The sequence below is a fragment of the Poromitra crassiceps genome (genome assembly GCF_964638095.1).
Source record: "Poromitra crassiceps genome assembly, chromosome: 15".
Taxonomy (NCBI): domain Eukaryota; kingdom Metazoa; phylum Chordata; class Actinopteri; order Beryciformes; family Melamphaidae; genus Poromitra; species Poromitra crassiceps.
In genome coordinates, this window is record NC_139634.1 from 42,409,955 (window position 1) to 42,430,917 (window position 20,963).

Sequence of the window (20,963 nt, forward strand, 5' to 3'; positions counted from 1 at the left end):
CAAACCTGGCGATTATGCAGCGGATATGTTTGTTGTTTTTGTTAGCGAGTTTTGTTAGCATTAGCTCACAGCGCGGCCTACCCTGCATGCTCGTCCACTTGGCAGACAAACTGTGACATTTACAGTCTGTGGCTTGTGATCGAACAGTCCCGCAGAAGCACTTAATACACAGAGCTGGCGTAAACTTATAGAAACTAATGGAAACCCCTTTACCCGAAATGAAACGACTAAAAAAAAACACTCGCTAACGTTAAGCTAGCCACGCTAGTTAGCGTTAGCTGCTAGACAGAGCCATCTAACAGAGCCAATAATGAAAACAAAGGCGCAGTCACGCACATTAGGCTACATAAAAAGCATCAGTCAGTCAACATCACATTCACATAATGTCTTTTCTTTAATCTGGTGGCAGCATTTTTCAGTAAAAAGTGAAACGACACAGATGGTTTATAGTGCCTGCCCCATTCATTGGGCCCAGGCTACAATTCACTGAGAAATGGAACCAATGCAAAATTTAAACAGATCAGTAACATGACAATAAGAGTCTAAATTACTATGCCTTTTGTCATTGTGTTTTATCTGCAGACTAAGCAGCTTGGCTTTCCGTTCTATAAAAGCCTTTATTTTTGTATTGACTATTATTGAGTAGGGCTGGGACGGATCAGAAAACCCACGGATCGGATCGCGTGACGGATTTTGAGCCACGGATCACGGATTTTTCGGATCAGCAAAAAAAAATAAAAAAATAGGCTATATCAGATTTTCTCTCTCAAAATTAGATTTTCGATTTGAATTTTTAATACTATTATACTTCTCTAACCATTTGTTGCCCTGCACAGCTCAAAAAATATTTTTTTCTCATGACACAATTTATGCTTTTACTCTGAAGGCAAAACAACCCAACTTCCTGTTTTAGGTGGCACTGCGCCTAACTTCCTGGCTGTTGCGTGCTAACGTAGTCACTTGACACGAGTAGGCTACAGACCAGACCGGGTGAGTCTGGAAACATAACGTTGATGCTACGTTATGCTACTCGGTGGCCCCACGTGTTGTTTTGTTGTTATGTGTCCAAGGCAACATTTCACCGTCCGGTGATAATGTGTTCGTGACACGTGTGTGTGTGTGCGTGTTGTGGCTCTCGCTATCTTGTGCAGCGCGCAACATGCTGCTCGCATTCCTGTGCTTTTTCAGAGGTGTTGAAATAAGTTTGCTGTCTTTAGTAGCCACTAGCCACAGCCTTCAGAGAGACTTTACAGCGAAGGGATGAGGAAGCTCACTTGTGCTTGCCATGATGATGCCTGTCTGTGTCTGGCTGCGCTGCAGGCGTTCTCATACACTAACTTTAAACATTAAATGAAACGAAAGGGGGGGAGGAGGGGTCCGCAGACCACGACGTTCCGAACCGTGTGCCGAACCGTGGGGGCTGATCCGTACGGGTCACGGATTATCCGTGATCCGTCCCAGCCCTATTATTGAGTGATACACTTTATTAAAACAATCATATTATATCAGAAGTTTTCTTTGTTTTGCGTTCACAGTGATGTCAGTTAGATTTGGTTAGGTCAGAGCTAATGCTCACTACATCCATACATCTACCCTAACCCCTTTTTAACCCCAGGTGTGCATAAAACACAGGTTAAAAAAAAAAAAAAAATTTATATATCTATTTTTATTATAATAATTATCGGTTATCGGTATCGGGTATCGGCAGGAGAAGCAGATATTTATCGGTTATCGTATCAGTTGAAAAAATATATATCGTGCATCCCTACAAATTACTTTTGAGACCATGTAATCAAAGTATTTTTTTAAGGAGTAATCAGTAACTCATTACATTTCCTGTGTAACTTGCCCGACACTGGTGGCTTGCAAAGAATAGTGTCCTCTAGAGAGAGAGTGGCGTCAGTGGAGGACCAAAATGTGAGACTCATTAGCCAATGAACAGCCAGGAATGGGTCTCGTGCTACTTTTGCATGCTAAAATAAAGCTGATAATGTACAATTTGATTCAAGAAAAAAACAACTTTCAGAGTACAACACAAACTGTCCATTTTGCTGCTTAATCCAGGACCTTACTTCCTGGAACTCTTGAGAGTAAAAAACTGGTCCATTGGAGTGAATGGAGATGTCGAAACTCTTCTTACATGGCTCTGGTAAAGAACTTTGACAGTTGACTGCTCTTTCTTGCTTCCAGGTGATCGGTAAAACCCAGTAAGAAAATAGTGCAGACCGGGGCATCTTATCACACGGGTAAGTTGTCACAATGATCACATCTCCAAAACACACGCACAGACAAATGGAGAAGTTGCATGTGTCCTGTGTCAAGCTTGTTTTATACTCGCCGTGCCGTGAAGGGCGCGGGGGAGGAGCGAGGGGCGCGAGCGTCAAATTACGTCAATGTGTTGGGCGCGACCCCCGTAGGCTGCCCACCGCGTGCGTACCTGAAGATTTTTCTCGCAGCGCGACCTCAGCACGGCTTCTCTCGAGCCACTGAGCCCTGAACACTGAGCTGTGTTTTCACCACATTTCTTGACACATGTGGTAGGCTAAACTAGGGATGCTCCGATCCGCGTTTTTCGCCTCCGATATCGATACTGATATGTGGGGGGCCAGTATCGGCCGATACCGAGTACCGATCCGATACCAGTGCTTGACATTAATGGCTGTCCAGTTGCCCTTGGCAACCATAAAAAAAAAATGGCCTGTGGTTGCCTCAGTGGCAACCACATTTTAAACAATAGGGACAGCAAACAGCAAAATATGCACCCCAAAATAAACATGTTTCTTATATTCCTAAAACCCTAAATCAATATTAATAAATCACACACAGACTCTCTCATCTCCCCCATGCAGCCCTGCAGTCGCTAGGCATCAGCTTTTGGTTGCCGAAACTGTAATATGGTTGCCATTCTTAGTCACTTTATATTTAAGATACTATGCACTTAGTCAACTGGCATGGGTTGGTGGTACAATATGGAAATGATTCCTGTCAGAGAATCATTTGTTGTTTGAGCTTTGATTATTTCCATGAACTGAGTTGAACATACAGATATTACAGGATTTGAAATAAACATAAGCAAATAAATGGTCTTGAGTTTAATGTAAATCCAACAAATATGACAGTTATTTCTGTTATACAATAGCTAAGTACACTGTGTATTGATATAAGTAACTAACGTTACCTCTCTTGTTTAGCACATATTAACAGATTGTCTTAATAAGGGAGAGTAATAAACATTTCAACTGTGTCCATACACCAATAAACCAATACAGAATTAGGCTACTATTATTAGCGCACAATAATCAACATTAGCCTACATAATCCTACATTAGCCTGAACAGCACTGATAATAAGGTAAGGTAACTTCATCTGAAAAGTAGGCTACTTAAACCGTCAGTCAATTGAGCAAGACCGTCGCAAGTAGGCTTTAAGGCTATTCTAAACAAACAAACAGAATGAGGTACAATTATTCACAACATAAGTATCACAGCTTACATGTAGGCTATGTGCTCACGCAAACTTCAGGGTTATAGACAGTCCATATTATTGTCTCTGCACAGCGTTTCAACGACAGGTTGTCTCTGGACAGCATGCAACATGTGCTCGTTAACGATCGTTAACTAGCTGCGGAGTCGGAGTTGCTCAATCAAGCACGGCTGCGTCAGGGAGATGAGAGAGGGTCCGTGTGTGTGATGTCAGCTTATCAACAGGGCAGCCCTGTGTCAAACTGGTTGGCGTAGCTAGCATGAAATACCTCCAAATAGGTGATCCTTTGGCTTGCTCCATGCTGTTAGCTGCTCCTGTCTAGCCTACATCAGCTTGTTTGGAAACAGTCTACCCCAGGCGTGCTGAGCACGTTGCTAGCGTATGACGTCACACGCTGCACACACATAGAATTAGAGTGAATAGAATGGCCCCTATGGATCGGTCTATGGATCGGGCCATTTGCCACCGATACCCGATCTAGAATTTTGTGCTATATCGGGGCCGATACCCGATACCAATATCGGATCGGCGCATCCCTAGGCTAAACTTTGATTAGCAACTGTTCATTTTTAGTCATTTCAACAAGTAAATGTGTTGTGTTGAGAGAGATTAAAAGCAGCACAGAGTAGGCTATCAGGGCTGAGAGCTGAAACGGCTATTCAGTAAAAACAAGTTTGGTGATTCATTCATGTGCTGATGTACGGTCGTTTGAGAGTGAAAGCGCACTCAGTACTGCACATAATAGCGTTTCATTGCAACTTTTCACGGGCTGTTCTCACTACCATTGTACAATGTAACATGCTGATCACTTGGCTGATCACTTCTGAGTATAAAAGCATCTGCCCCAGCACGAGGTCCGCACATGACTCGCGGAGCTCCACCTCGTGGAGCCTTGTTCGAGTATAATGAGCCCTTCACTGTTCTAAAGTCATTGTTCTTGATATGCAGCATAATCCAGGGGTTCACAACCTTTTTTGGCTCGTGACCCTACTTTGACGTCGTAAAAATCTAGGGACCCGTGACATTCAAATTCTGGTACACCATCGATTATCATCAGTGATGTTATCAGTGATGTCACATTGTATGCTTCTTTCCCCCGCAGAATTCTAACTTTAATCTGAGAATTCTGACTTTAATCTCAAAACTCTTTTTTTCCTCAAAATTCTGACAGTAACTCGGAATTCTGACTTTAATCTCAGAATCCTGATTTATAGTTATAATCTCAAAGATTTTCATCTAAAAAAAATTAAGAGGCACTCACAATGTTGATTAAGTCTATGGTCCATTGATGAAAGCCTTTGCAGTATATAGTGACATTATGTAACATAATGCAACACTTAGGCCCAATCCCAATTCTTTTCTTAACCCTCAATCTTAACCCTCAAGCTCAACCCTCAATCTTAGTAGCCCTCAAAACTAAGTGTTAAGGGCTATCTTGCGACTTTAAAATGGGACAGCCCTTAAAGGCAGATACGTCTTCAGACTGTGGGGGGCAGCAATATGCCTAGCCCCTTTCGGAACTGCTAAGCTAACGCTACGCAGTCCCTTATTAGTATACTGCCGATGTAGCGTCCACAGGTCGCTCTGTCTGCTAAATCTTTCAAACTACTCGATAAAGTTTCGCAAATGAAATTTCAAATGTACTTACGGAGCAAAAAGGGTTGTGTGAACCTCGGCGCATGGTGTTGAAACAATAGCGCCACTAATAAACATGTTTAATCCCTCACTGAAACCCGGGTGTCATTTCCTCAAAATGAATGGGCGACAAACACTCGTCTTCTTCTGCGCTGCTGTCATGGGTGGTGCAGTGTTTCCCACAGGATTTTGAGTATTTGTGGTGGGGGACCGCAGACCCCCTAGGGTGGTGCGGGGGCATGCCCCCCCGCAAGATTTTTTTAAACATTTTAAAGTAAAATGCATGAATTTGGTGTACTTTGAGAAAGCTTAAAGGAACACTCCGCCCATTTTCAACCAGCTTTGTATCATTAGAACATCAGTAGTATATCAGAAAACTGTAAACGGTTTTGAAGTCTGTCATTTAATTTGACAGTTATTGAGTGTTAAAGTGTGGACCAGTGACATCACTGGTCCACACTAACTAAAATTAATAACTCATTAACTCAAATCAACTCTCAATAACTGTCAAACTATTCATCATTCATCTAGTTTGACAGTTATTGAGAGTTGATTTGAGTTAATGAGTTATTAATTTGAGTTAGTGTGGACCAGTGATGTCACTGGTCCACACTTTAACACTCAATAACTGTCAAATTAAATGACAGACTTCAAAACAGTTTACAGTTTTCTGATATCCTACTGATGTTCTAATGATACAAAGCTGGTTGAAAATGGGCGGAGTGTTCCTTTAAGAGCAAAATTAAAAGGCTAGATCTAAGTAAGAACATGTCATCATTACTGTGCTGTGGGTTTACAATGACAAACTAAATTTCTCCCTATAGGTCAGGGATACTCAACTTGCTTTGCCACTTTCGTGAAATGATAGAAGGCGAGGGGCCAGTTAATAAACAAACAATATACATTTTTCTGTAGCGGATTGTAGGTTTTTGGGGTGTCACCCGGAGTTTAGGCTGACAATGTTGTGCACACCTGATAGTTAGGTTAAGTTAGTTAGGTTAAGTACATACATAAGTGCCTGGGTAGCGAGCAGATGGCGGTATTTGACAATTTAGCAGCTAAATCATAGATTATTGAAAGATATTCCATATTCCAGACTGAAATGCTATAACAGAAGTATTGGCCAGAATGACATGAACATTTATTGGACACTTATTCAGCGGATATCTTGCATGTTGCGTTCAGGTGCACTGTAAAAAAAAAAAAAAAATTTTTTTTTTTTTTTGGTCAACATAATTTTGTGGCGGTCCAAATATTATTGTGGCGGCCCGCCACAAATTCCTTTATGTATGGGAAACACTGTGGTGCGCATAGCAACCAGAGCGCTCGTTATCACTTCCGGCCCCAGCAGCGCAGAAGAAGACAAGTGTTTGTCGCTGATTCATTTTGAGGCAGGCAGTGTTTTCTGCCTGCTTGTTAACGTAGCTAGAGGCTAGTGTTTTCTGCCTGCTTGCTAACGTAGCTAGAGGCTAGTGTTTTCTGCCTGCTTGTTAACGTAGCTAGAGGCTTGTGTTTTCTGCCTGCTTGTTAACGTAGCTAGAGGCTAGTGTTTTCTGCCTGCTTGTTAACGTAGCTAGAGGCTAGTGTTTTCTGCCTGCTTGTTAACGTAGCTAGAGGCTAGTGTTTTCTGCCTGCTTGTTAACGTAGCTAGAGGCTAGTGTTTTCTGCCTGATTGTTAACGTAACTAGCTAGAGGCTAGTGTTTTCTGCCTGCTTGTTAACGTAGCTAGAGGCTAGTGTTTTCTGCCTGCTTGTTAACGTAGCTAGAGGCTAGTGTTTTCTGCCTGCTTGTTAACGTAGCTAGAGGCTAGTGTTTTCCGCCTGCTTGTTAACGTAGCTAGAGGCTAGTGTTTTCCGCCTGCTTGTTAACATAGCTAGAGGCTAGTGTTTTCCGCCTGCTTGTTAACGTAGCTAGAGGCTAGTGTTTTCTGCCTGCTTGTTAACGTAGCTAGAGGCTAGTGTTTTCTGCCTGCTTGTTAATGTAGCTAGAGGCTAGTGTTTTCTGCCTGCTTGTTAAAGGACGGCTTTCCCGTGGGGAATATGAATATATATTAAATCTCACGCCCCTAAGGTTTTCGAATCCGTTGAAATTTTTGAAATTGGTTCTTCACAGCCAAAGCTATCAACCATCTCTCACATTATTTTCATGACGCTCTGACGTAAAACGCGTCGGGGCGTCAAGTCCAGCCTTGCGGAAGTCGAGCACCTATGAACTACAGTGTTGTGGGCCTGTGCCGCAATGGTCCCGCCTCTAGAGGTCCTCCACGACCCTTCAGAGGTCTTGAAGAAAAACAAAAGGTAGCCATCTTTTTCCACCGCCTAGCCTACGGTAGCTAATATTAGCTTTCCATAGCTCCTTGCAAAGAGACCATATCTCGGGAACGGAAGCACGTACAGACACGGGACTGGCGTCATTGGAAAGCTCGTCAAATTTTACATCTACCGTAAATTCCGGACTATAAGACGCACCGGTCTATAAGCCGCACCTTCAAAGGTGACTATTTTTTTCTTCTATAAGCCGCACCGGTCTATAAGCCGCGGGTGTTTTGATGTTTAATTACCATATGTAAGGCTTCGTGCACAGAGGGGATTGTCGGGAAAGAGATGGCTGTTTGGGGAAGCTCCCATTTATTAACATTTCAACAAAACAAAAGTCAGGTCACTAATCCCCAGACAAAATCACACATTGTGGTATTTTTTGTTTTTTTTACAGTGCACACAGTGTCCGCGGTGTGGTGAAAAGAGGGCAAGAGAGGAAATTAAAACAGAAGTGGATTTATAGTTAGAAAGAGTGCTAAAGAAGAGAGAATTCCGTTTTTTATTTTTTTATTTTAGTTACTCACAGTACTATTGACCAGTCCAACTCAAAAGATATTCGGCAGTTTCACTTTGAGCTCTTGTTCCGCCGCTGGGCACACAGTGTCCGCGGTGTGGTGAAAAGAGGGCAAGAGAGGAAATTAAAACAGAAGTGGATTTATAGTTAGAAAGAGTGCTAAAGATAGTCCAGTCTGGTTATGACGAGTCTCGCTGGGTACAGACTGTACGCCAAAGCGATATCCATTGACTCGATGATGCTGTTGTATGTTGCGCGTTTCTGTTGCACCAACGCGGAGAGGTCCTGCCGGACGAAAAAGCGCGTACCCTCCCAGGTGAGGGGCTTCTTCCCCGCAGCCTGGAGGATGAGTTGACGGTCGGGCCAGCGGAGTAGGCAGATGAAGATGGCCCTCGGTGGCAGGCCGGGGTCTGGACGTGGCCGAGGCGCCCGGTGTGCCCTGTCCACCTCTGGTGGTTTCTCGCCTTCCTTCAGGTCCAGGATGTAACACAGGATTTTGCCACAAAAGCGTCCATGTCACCAATCTCAGCTCCTCTTTTACATTGATCAGGCGAATGTTATTTCTTTTACTCCTGCTGATTAAGTCATCAACCTGCGTGTGCAGGGTTTCGATTTTGCATTTTATCCATTTTCGGACTCACTGTGTTGTTTTTGTCCTCCAGTGCGCGGATGCGCTTTTCCGCATTATAAACTCTGTTCACGGTTGCCTTAGTTTCTTTAGTGAGTGAGTGGATGGACTTCTGCACGTTTTCAAACTTGTTTTCAAGCTGCTCAAAACCTCTGAGCGATGTCGGACTTAATCGATAGTGTTTCACGGAGTAAAAGTTTAGCCCAAGCGTGTATCTCCAGCCTCCAGCAGGTGAGTCATTTCCTCATTCATGGCGTGATTGCTTCGTCTTTTTCTTTCTGCTTACCTGTGTTGTGTTATGTTATGTTATGTTATGTTGTTAAAAGAGGGCAAGAGAGGAAATTAAAACAGAAGTGGATTTATAGTTAGAAATAGGGATGGGCATCGAATTTCGAATTTTCGAATAATCGTTGTTATTATCAAGGTCGACTTTTATTATTGAAATTCGAAATTCGAAAAAAAAAAAAAAAAAAAAAAAAAAAAATTTGAGTGAAATGTTGCATTGTCTCCCCTGATTCTAAGTATAGTCAAATCGCTTGGTTTGAGCAAGTAAAACAATTTTTATAAGCATTTTAAGCAAGGTTTATGGAAAAATGAATGGCGGATGAAATCCCATGAAGAGGGAGAGGGGGTGACTTTGGCACCCCTTTGGCACTCAGACCTGAGCCTACTAAATATTTAATGAACCACTCATGATTGTCAAAACTGTTTTTTATTTTCGAAAATGTCAATGTAAAAAAAAAAAAATGTAAAAAAAAAAAAAAAAAAAAAAAAATTACATTTTTAATTTTTTTTACATTTTTATTTTTATTTTCGAAATTCGAATTAAATTCGAATTTGGCCAGCGAATTTCGAATAGTGTTTTTGCTAGAAATGCCCATCCCTAGTTAGAAAGAGTGCTAAAAAAGAGAGATTTTTTTTTTTTTTGGAAAAAATCCATAGATAAGACGCACCGTTATATAAGCCGCAGGGGGCAAAAAAGGCCAAAAAACGGGAAAAAAGCCGCGGCTTATAGTCCGGAATTTACGGTAGTAGTAGGTGCGTTGAAGTAACGAAATCAACGCTGAGCAATGTACACATTTTTACACATTTTTACATGAAATAGTTACATCATCAGATGCGCGTAACTCCTTGGAAAATGCCTTAAAATGCATTTTTATGAAGACATCTCCCGACATATATACTACCGTTTAAATTTGGTGCAATTTGGAGGCAATTTTATTTTTAATTTTTTCTTGTTCTACTAAATGTTTTTATGTCGAAGCCTTCTTCTTCTTCTTTGACTTTTATGGCGGTTGGCAAGCATATATGTGCATTACCGCCACCTACTGGAGTTTGATATCAGCCAAATGCCTGAGGGGTGGGCGTGGAAACGAAGGCCACGCGAGCCCAGTGCATTGTGGGAAATGTAGGATTTCGGGTCCCCGCACCCGCCCCTCCCCTCCACCACCACCCCCCCCCCCACACACACACACACAGAGTGGATTTCGGTTGATATCTCTGGCTGTGAAGAACCAATTTAAAAAATTTCAACGGATTCGAAAACCTTAGAGGCGTGAGATTTAATATATATTCATATTCCCCACGGGAAAGCCGTCCTTTAACGTAGCTAGAGGCTAGTGTTTTCTGCCTGCTTGTTAACGTAGCTAGAGGCTAGTGTTTTCTGCCTGCTTGTTAACGTAGCTAGAGGCTAGTGTTTTCTGCCTGCTTGTTAACGTAGCTAGAGGCTAGTGTTTTCTGCCTGCTTGCTAACGTAGCTAGAGGCTAGTGGTTTCTGCCTGCTTGCTAACATAGCTAGAGGCTAGTGTTTTCTGCCTGCTTGTTAACATAGCTAGAGGCTAGTGTTTTCTGCCTGCTTGTTAACGTAGCTAGAGGCTAGTGTTTTCTGCCTGCTTGTTAACGTAGGTAGAGGCTAGTGTTTTCTGCCTGCTTGTTAACGTAGCTAGAGGCTAGTGTTTTCTGCCTGCTTGTTAACGTAGCTAGAGGCTAGTGTTTTCTGCCTGCTTGCTAACGTAGCTAGAGGCTAGTGTTTTCTGCCTGCTTGCTAACGTAGCTAGAGGCTAGTGTTTTCTGCCTGCTTGTTAACGTAGCTAGAGGCCAGTGTTTTCTGCCTGCTTGCTAACGTAGCTAGAGGCTAGTGTTTTCTGCCTGCTTGTTAACTCATTGAGTGCCAGCCACTTTTGGAGAACGGACGCTCCCAGTGCCAGAGTTTCAGAGCTTTTTTCAGTGATTTCTCGAGGCCCACAGAATATTGTGTGATATTACTATGTAAACACTGAACACGCAAAAATAACGATGAGACTCTTTTCTATCATCAGCAAAAACAGGTTTATTGATATAATTTTCCGTTCTTTAGTTATCAGCCGGAGAAGATAGCTTGATTTAACCAAAAAGAGCAGTTTTTTTCTAGAAGCTGAGATAATGGCCCTTTTGTGAAATTAATCATTTCGAAAAAAACACTACTGACTCTGAAGCTAATTTTCTGATGTAGTCACACCTCAAAAATAATTTCCTTCAATAAAACAGTGAAGGCCAGGGAATTTTGTTTGGCAGAATAATATTTTTAGCTGCAACCAGCAGCGCTGGCCCCTGCGTGCGCTGCTGGTTGCAGCTTCTTGCTGGTCTTGATTTGCTGCTGGTGGGCATCGGATATTCTGGCTTGCGTTTGCTAATCCTGTCCTGCTGTCTGGGTCTGTCTGGGTGTTGTGTGCTGCTCTGCGTGCCCCCCCCCCCCCCCCCCCCCCACCCCTCAACTGCACACTCCTCCTCCGTATGGGAGTTTCTCTGGTGGCTCTCTGCTGAGTTTGCTGTGCACAGTGAAGGGTGCGCGACATCCAGCTTTTTTACAGCGTTCCGCGTGTGTTTGTCACCGGCTCCTATGCTTCCAGTTGAGAATAATAACAACTCCACGGCTGATCATGCGTATGGGCTGTCGCAGCGGACATGGAGGAGCTCAATTGTGGGAGCAGAGTGGCTGCTGCAAGCACATCTAACGTTAAAACGCTTCATGCATATCGATGCATACGGATGCGATGCGATTTCCGTTTCCCCAACGACTTATTCTCAGTTTTTCTCTGCCTTTCTGTTAACCTGGAGAGCACTGTCGCCACCTAAGGGTTCTGTAAAATAGGTTATAGACCTCCAATAGCTACAATAGTTGTACAGGAGATGCGGAAGGCTTTGATCGACGTCCCACCGTCAAAAAACGCATTGGACGTCGAAAGACATCCTTGGCACTCTACGTCACTATTTAATTGGACGTCTTTGGCACTCAATGAGTTAACGTAGCTAGAGGCTAGTGTTTTCTGCCTGCTTGCTAACGTAGCTAGAGGCTAGTGTTTTCTGCCTGCTTGTTAACGTAGCTAGAGGCTAGTGTTTTCTGCCTGCTTGCTAACGTAGCTAGAGGCTAGTGTTTTCTGCCTGCTTGTTAACGTAGCTAGAGGCTAGTGTTTTCTGCCTGCTTGTTAACGTAGCTAGAGGCTAGTGTTTTCTGCCTGCTTGTTAACGTTGCTAGAGGCTAGTGTTTTCTGCCTGCTTGTTAACGTAGCTAGAGGCTAGTGTTTTCTGCTGCTTGTTAACGTAGCTAGAGGCTAGTGTTTTCTGCCTGCTTGTTAACGTAGCTAGAGGCTAGTGTTTTCTGCCTGCTTGTTAACGTAGCTAGAGGCTAGTGTTTTCTGCCTGCTAGCTAACGTGGACGCATGGATCTATTATATTATCGGGACGCTAGTGTTTTCCGCCTGGACGAGACGACCAGCTGGACCATCGCCACACCACATAGCGCAGATTCGGTTTTTAAGCTCAATAAACACAGATTTAATGTGTCCTGAATTTATACCATTTGTCCTTTATTTGAAATCTTAAAGGACATGATGTCCTGCAGCTGTGAGTGCTAGCGGAAACGCTGCTCTAGACATTACTTACCTTAGCTGGGCAGTGAAGTGAACACAGGTCTACACCACCGTCTCTAGACATTATTTACCTTAGCTGGGCAGTGAAGTGAACACAGGTCTACACCACCGTCTCTAGACATTACTTACCTTAGCTGGGCAGTGAAGTGAACACAGGTCTACACCACCGTCTCTAGACATTACTTACCTTAGCTGGGCAGTGAAGTGAACACAGGTCTACACCACCGTCTCTAGACATTACTTACCTTAGCTGGGCAGTGAAGTGAACACAGGTCTACACCACCGTCTCTAGACATTACTTACCTTAGCTGTTTTGGCTGTTAACTCATTGAGTGCCAAGGACGTCGATCGACGTCCAATAGGTTTTTTGACGGTGGGACGTGGATCAAAGCTTCCTTTATCTCCTGTACAAATATTGTAGCTATTGGATGTGTATAACCTATTTTACAGACATTAGGTGGCGACAGTGCTCTCCAGATTAAAGAAAGTTGAGGCAAAAACAGAGAAGAAGTCGTTGGGAAAACGGAAATCGCATCGCATCCGTATGCATCGATATGCATGAAGCATAACGTTAGCTGTGCCTGCAGCAGCCAATCTGCTCCCACAATTGGGCTCCTCCGTGTCCGCTGCGACAGCCCATCCGCATGATCAGCCGTGGAGTTGTTATTATTCTCAACTGGAAGCATGGGAGCCGGTGACAAACACACGCGGAACGCTGTAAAAAAGCTGGATGTAGCGCACCCTTCACTGTGCACAGCAAACTCAGCAGAGAGCCACCAGACACTCCTACGGAGGAGGGGTTTGCAGTTGAGGGGTGGGTGGGTGGGGTGGGGGGGGGGCACGCAGAGCAGCACACAACACTGACCCAGACAGACCCAGACAGCAGGACAGGATTGGCAAACGCAAGCCAGAATATCCGATGCCCACCAGCAGCAAATCAAGACCAGCAAGAAGCTGCAACCAGCAGCGCACGCAGGGGCCAGCGCTGCTGGTTGCAGCTAAAAAATATTATTCTGCCAAACAAAATTCCCTGGCCTTCACTGTTTTATTGAAGGAAATTATTTTTGAGGTGTGACTACATCAGAAAATTAGCTTCAGAGTCAGTGATGTGCTTGAAATGTTTAATTTCACAAAAGGGTCATTATCTCAGCTTCTAGAAAAAAACGGCTGTTTTTGGTTAAATCAAGCTATCTTCTCCGGCTGATAACTAAAGAACGGAAAATTATATCAATAAACCTGTTTTTGCTGATGATAGAAGAGAGTCTCATCGTTCTTTTTGCGTGTTCAGTGTTTACATAGTAATATCACACAATATTCTGTGGGCCTCGAGAAATCACTGAAAAAAGCTCTGAAACTCTGGCACTGGGAGCGTCCGTTCTCCAAAAGTGGCTGGCACTCAATGAGTTAAAAGTAGGGCTGGGACGGATCACGGATAATCCGTGACCCGTACGGATCAGCCCCCACGGTTCGGCACACGGTTCGGAACGTCGTGGTCCGCGGACCCCCCCCCCCCCCCCCCCCCTTTCGTTTCATTTAACGTTTAACGTTAGTGTATGAGAACGCCTGCAGCGCAGCCAGACACAGACAGGCATCATCATGGCAAGCACAAGTGAGCTTCCCCTTCGCTGTAAAGTCTCTCTGAAGGCTGTGGCTAGTGGCTACTAAAGACAGCAAACTTATTTCAACACCTCTGAAAAAGCAGAATGCGAGCAGCATGTTGCGCGCTGCACAAGATAGCGAGAGCCACAACACGCACACACACGCGCGCACACGTTTCACGAACACATATCACCGGACGGTGAAATGTTGCCTTGGACACATAACAACAAAACAACACGTGGGGCCACCGAGTAGCATAACGTAGCATCAACGTTATGTTTCCAGACTCACCCGGTCTGGTCTGTAGCCAACCCGTGTCAAGTGACTACGTTAGCACGCAACAGCCAGGAAGTTAGGCGCAGTGCCACCTAAAACAGGAAGTTGCCTTCAGAGTAAAAGCATAAATTGTGTCATGAGGAAAAAAATATTTTTTGAGCTGTGCAGGGCAACAATGGTTAGAGAAGTATAATAGTATTAAAAATTCAAATCGAAAATCTAATTTTGAGAGAAAAAATCTGATGTAGCCTATATATATATTTTTTGCTGATCCGAAAAATCCGTGATCCGTGGCTCAAAATCCGTCACGCGATCCGATCCGTGGGTTTTCTGATCCGTCCCAGCCCTAGTTAAAAGCATGAAACATATTTGAAGCACCATCTTGTATTCACTGCTCACCAGGTGTACTGGCATAAGAGCCATCTAACAGGGCTAAGGTGAGAACAGTTTTCATATTTTTCAACCATAAAACAAAAACTAACAGCTCTATTTATTAGGGATGGGCATCGAATTTCGAATTTTCGAATAATCGTTGTTATTATCAAGGTCGACTTTTATTATTGAAATTCGAAATTCGAAAAAAAAAAAAAAAATTTTTTTTTTTTTTTTTAGTGAAATGTTGCATTGTCTCCCCTGATTCTAAGTATAGTCAAATCGCTTGGTTTGAGCAAGTAAAACAATTTTTATAAGCATTTTAAGCAAGGTTTATGGAAAAATGAATGGCGGATGAAATCCCATGAAGAGGGAGAGGGGGTGACTTTGGCACCCCTTTGGCACTCAGACCTGAGCCTACTAAATATTTAATGAACCACTCATGATTGTCAAAACTGTTTTTTATTTTCGAAAATGTCAATGTAAAAAAAAAAAAAATGTAAAAAAAAAAAAAAATAAATTTTTTTTTTTTTTTACATTTTTATTTTTATTTTCGAAATTCGAATTAAATTCGAATTTGGCCAGCGAATTTCGAATAGTGTTTTTGCTAGAAATGCCCATCCCTACTATTTATAAGTAATTTATTACGTTCAATCACATTCCTTTTCCACAGAAGAGGTTTTTAATGTAAGGGTATCTCCCTTTCCCTCCCTTTCATGAATGTAAAGTTTCTATGATCATTCAATAATACCAAAAACTGTAGGCCACTGTAACATTTATCAGTCATCACTACATGTATAATACCTATAGCCTATCCTTTCTAGAATAAGTCAGTTATTTCTATAATAATAAGGTTAATAATAGTAGTAATCATTGCCCCCTCAAAGCAGCCATGGTATTTTTACGCAGCCATACATGACAACACTACTGGCCTGATTGTTGACACCGGAGGTTTGATTTGTGTGTTCCTATTCCCACATTACTGTACGATACGCTGACTAGGGCTGGGTACCGGTTCAAATTTCATGAATTGATTCAATTCCGATTCACAAGGTTCCGAATCGATTAATCATGATTAGACTCGATTAAATATCTATTTGATTCAATTCAATATCAATTCGGTTAGTGATACTAAAATAAATAGTAAAAAGGTTTTTTGAGCTGTAACCTGAATTACATGACTGTCCAGTTATGTAAATGGTAAATGGCCTGCATTTATATAGCGCTTTTATCCCAAATCCGATGGCGGCAGGCTACCACGCAGGGTGCTGGCACACCAACGGGAGCAATTTGGGGTTCAGTGTCTTGCCCAAGGACACTTCGACATGCAGACTGGAGGAGCCCGGGATCGAACCACCGACCTCTTTATCCAAGGCGATTGGTGGACCACCCCGCTCTACCTGAGCTATTAATATTGACATTTGACAGCAAATGAATATAAAATGTCAGTACTTAATGGCTGAAACTGTTCAAAAATATGCTGTCGGAAATAGCTTCAAAATTAGTGTTTAGTTACTCTTGAAGTTAAAATGCAAACTTTGGATATGAAAAAAGATTCTCAGAACAAAAGCTGTAAATTGTACTAGGAACTCTAACCTGGTGCATTATAAAAAAATACTACAGTCAGAATTCACCACAAAGCAGTTAAAAAATACAAATGTACTTTTTATTTTATTTTTGTCATGGCCATTTGCCCCACAATCAACACGTGTTGCAGTATAAACTACAGGCCTGACCAACACAATACTGTGCTATGTGCTGCAAGTTGTGCAGACTCTCCACTCAGCACAAGCAGAGTGACTGACCACCACCAGTGCTTTCTTTAGTAATGCAGTCAGTCACTACTCCATATCAAAACAAGAGATGAGGCTCCACTGTCCACTCGTTTATATAGTGAGAGGTAACAGTCATGTACGATTCCATTTCCAGGTGATGCCGCCGACTCTCTGCTGACAGCAGTTTCGTTTTGATGCTTTGTTTTTCAGATTTATACATGTTTGCGATTATGTCTACAGTCAGATGTTTGCGTTCCACCATAACGTAGTTAACGATCGAGTACCTTCAGGAGCCTTTTGAAGCCTTCATTTTTACAACGGAATATGGGCGTAGATCCTTGGATACGAAACTTGCAATAGCCTCGGTTATTTTTAAGTCAGGTGGAAAGTTGGCTGGTTTTGTTTTCAGTCCGGACGACTTGTCTTCAGATATCAGATCTGGGTTATGTCTCATCACGTGGTTTCGGAGAGTTGTTATTTCCACAACTCTTCACAAACAGACCCGCTCGGCTGATCTTGCAAATCGCTTTGCTTTTGTCAAGCTAGTTTTTGTCTTTGAATCCGAAATTGTTACAGACAGACATATCTGCCTTTAGTGTTGCAGGCGTCCGCCATGTTGCATGTTTTGACTTCACGGAGAGAGAACACGTTGCGCATGCACGAAGAACGAGAGGCTGGTGGTGACGCGAGACTACCGGGGTTAGTTCACAGGGAAAAATGAAAACTAGATTTCTGGACATATGAATCGATATGGAAAGATTAAAATAAAAATCTATTAACAATTAGATAATCAATTTTTTTAATCCAGCCCTAATGCTGACAGTATGGAAACATATTTACTCCAGGTAGAGGTAGGCTACTTGCCACATGGGTTTCCATCCAATTGTATCACAAATTTGAACCGAAATGTCAGAAAATGCAAAATTATGTGCGTTTCCATCCACTACTATTATGTGGATATTAGGAGTTTGCGTGCAGCCAGTTGTGCTGTCTGCCTGCTGATTAAAACCTGATATGTGCTGTTGTCTTGCAGGCAGCTGCCAGCGACCAAGCTGTATTGAATTGAAAACTTTATTTCAGACACTCCCACAGGGAGGTCCATAGCACATAGACACATACATACATAGCATACAGATAATAAAATACAGATATAAATAGCCTAATATAAACATGAGCGCCAGTGGCTCCTCAGTCTAGAGGAGTACCTAACAGAGCTACGTCCTGGGTTGGCTATGACATTAATGATGTCACTATCAGAGGCATCAACTCTGCACATAAATTTGTACATTAAATTACGTAGCACAGCAGGGCAGGTGGGGACACCAACACTGACAAACATTTGACTAGCGCTAGAACTTCTAGGCGCTCTAAGCATTAGCCTCATACCATCATTGTAGGCCACTGTGAGACGTCTCAAGCTACTCTGTCTATATCTGCACCAGAGGTGGGCAGTATATAGGGGAGTGCAGAATGTTCTGAACAGGGCTACTTTAACATGTATGAAAAACATCTATCCTATTAACAGTTCTTTTGATTATCCACAATGCTACACCATGACATTGATTACCAGGCGCCACTCTTCATTTTGGCATAAATAATGTATCATCCATGGAGCACTTACTGTTAGTGAATAAAAAGTCGTCTTCTGTTAAAACACAGCAGTGGGCCCTGGAAACCTTCTCATTGTGCTTAAATTGTTGTTTTTGTGGGTGTTCCCTGCCTTACCGTCTGTCTCTGTTTGATGATGTCAGAGCTGACTGGCAGGAAGAGAGATATCTGTCAAGAGGAGAGGAACGTTTTTGGAATGAATCCATCAGAAGAGGTGAGGAAAATATCACTGTTGTATCAATGATGTTGCAACAACACACATTCTCACATTCTCTGTCCTAATGCTTTCTTTATATCTTCCTTTATGGAAACAGAGAGACACCAACAGACCCAAACATCACGGCTGTCAGCAGTGTGGGAAATCTTTCAGTCAGTTAGCTACCCTAAGAGGACATCAGCGTATCCACACTGGAGAGAAGCCCTTCCTCTGTGACCAATGTGGGCTTAGTTTCAGTCAGTCAAATCACCTAACAACACACAAACGCATCCACACTGGAGAGAAGCCCTTCCACTGTGACCAATGTGGGAGCAGTTTCAGTCAGTCAGGTGGCCTGATAAAACACAAACGCATCCACACTGGAGAGAAGCCCTTCCACTGTGACCAATGTGGGTGCAGTTTCAGTGTGTCAAGTATCCTAACAACACACAAACGCAGTCACACTGGAGAGAAGCCCTTCCACTGTGACCAATGTGGGATTAGTTTCAGTCAGTCAAGTCACCTAACAACACACAAACGCATTCACACTGGAGAGAAGCCCTTCCACTGTGACCAATGTGGAAGCAGTTTCAGTGACTCAAGTCACCTAACAACACACAAACGCATTCACACTGGAGAGAAGCCCTTCCACTGTGACCAATGTGGAAGCAGTTTCAGTCACTCAAGTCACCTAACAACACACAAACGCAGTCACACTGGAGAGAAGCCCTTCCTCTGTGACCAATGTGGGAGCAGTTTCAGTGACTCAGGTGGTCTAATAAAACACAACCGCATCCACACTGGAGAGAAACCCTTCCACTGTGACCAGTGTGGGAGCAGTTTCAGTCACTCAAGTAACCTAATAACACACAAACGCATTCACACTGGAACAGGCTACTGGTGTGACCGCTGTAAGAGAATGTTCACTACGTCTTTTCATCTGAAGAAACACCGCTGCATCTAACCTGCTGAAGAGCGCCTCCACTGGCTGCAGCAGGAACAAGCCTCTCTCTGTCCAACCAAACATTTCATAAATACAAGTTCAGTGACAGCAACGTCTGACTGTGCAGAAGTACAGTTTGTTTGTTTCTCAACCATAAAATCTTGGCATTGGATTGTAGAATGTTAACATCAATGTAAAAATGTCTTTACAAAGTAAATAACAGTCTGGATGGAGAGCTTCAGAAATTGCTGTTTGAAGTAAATCACAATGGACGAGTGTTATACTGGAAGGTTCTGACCCTTGCTTTTGAGCTTTTAAGACTTTGGAAAAGACCACCCTAAATTTGAACCCACAACCTACCACATGAGGTGGTGGGGAAACTACCGTAAATTCCGGACTATAAGGCGCACCGGTGTATAAGCCGCACCTGCAGAGTTGACTGTTTTTTACATATATAAGCCGCACCGGACTATAAGCCGCGGGTGTTTTTACCACATGAGGTGGTGGGAAACTACTTTAAAAAGCTCAGATAAGAAGCTCAGATGAAGGCTCCTCATACTCTGCCTTTAGAACAATGGGCATCTTCAGCTGTGGACCTGGCTGTCATGGAGATGTTGGTGGCCCGTATGCATGGTGCTAAAGTAGAAAATATTACAGTGAGGAATGCATTTATTGAATTCATGCGTGGAGACAGTGGACATCACCATGATAGCTATGTTGTTTGTCTTTTCTTTGTTGAGTGGTGGAGACTGTTCACTTGTTTGTTTCTGCTTGTGTCATTATGATCTGTTCAAAATGGGTTAATATGTTTGTGGGCGTCCAGGTAGTGTAGCGGTACATTACCTGCCTACCAAGATAAGGGTCGCAGGTTCGTATCCATGTGTTACCTCCTGCTTGGTCGGGCGTCCATACAGGCATGATTGGCTGTGCTTGAGGGTGGGAAGCCGGATTGGGGGGGGTGTCCCGGTCGCTGCACCAACGCCTCCTCTGGTCGGTCGGGGCGCCTGGTTGGGGTGGAAGGGAGCTGGTGGGAATAGCCTCCCACATGCTACATCCTACCAGTGAGAAGCAGCTGGCAACTGCACATGTCAGAGGAAGCATGGTGCTAGTCTCGGCTCTCCCCAGATCAGCAGAGGGTGGAGCAGCGACCGGGGCAGCATGGGGATAAATTGGACAAGTATAATTGGGGAGAAAATGGGGGGGAAATCAGAGTATGTGTGTGTGTATATATATAGATACTGTTAAAAAGGCCATCCTCTTTACATCTCCATGCTAATGGTACAGCCCACTTTTGCAGTTGGTATGGTCCGTTTCATCGTTTCAGTTTCGTGTTGCATCATCTCACCAGTTGAATGTGCGGCGCAAGTTCGCTCCTAGTTGTCCTGCAACAGCAGCTCATCCTTTACCCAGTTTGGTGTGCGTACATATAAAGTAAGCAAGCAAGCAAGCCCATAATGTGTACAGTCGGGTATTGTGTGTATAATATGATTCTGTAAATTTAGTAACCTCAGGAGAGCAATTTTCTGTTAAGCTCTGTAGTATCATTTCCTCGTGGTTGCTCTGGCTAATTAGCCTATTATGTGCGCAGCACAATGCTAATCAGACTCATCACATGGTGCAGGCTGCTAGCCGATTTCATCTGCTATCAGTAATAAACCCACTACCTTATTATCATTCTCACTAATAGGACCTTCATCATTCATTAGTC

General features: G+C 43.3%; 1 long non-coding RNA gene across 1 annotated transcript; it reads left to right on the forward strand.

The window, feature by feature from the left end:
• Window positions 1-2,225: 2,225 nt before the first annotated feature.
• LOC310790371 lies at window positions 2,226-18,586 on the forward strand. Its single transcript, XR_014553376.1, has 3 exons — window positions 2,226-2,246; window positions 18,260-18,330; window positions 18,431-18,586. It is a non-coding gene; the product is annotated as an uncharacterized lncRNA (long non-coding RNA).
• The last annotated feature ends 2,377 nt before the right edge of the window (window positions 18,587-20,963 follow it).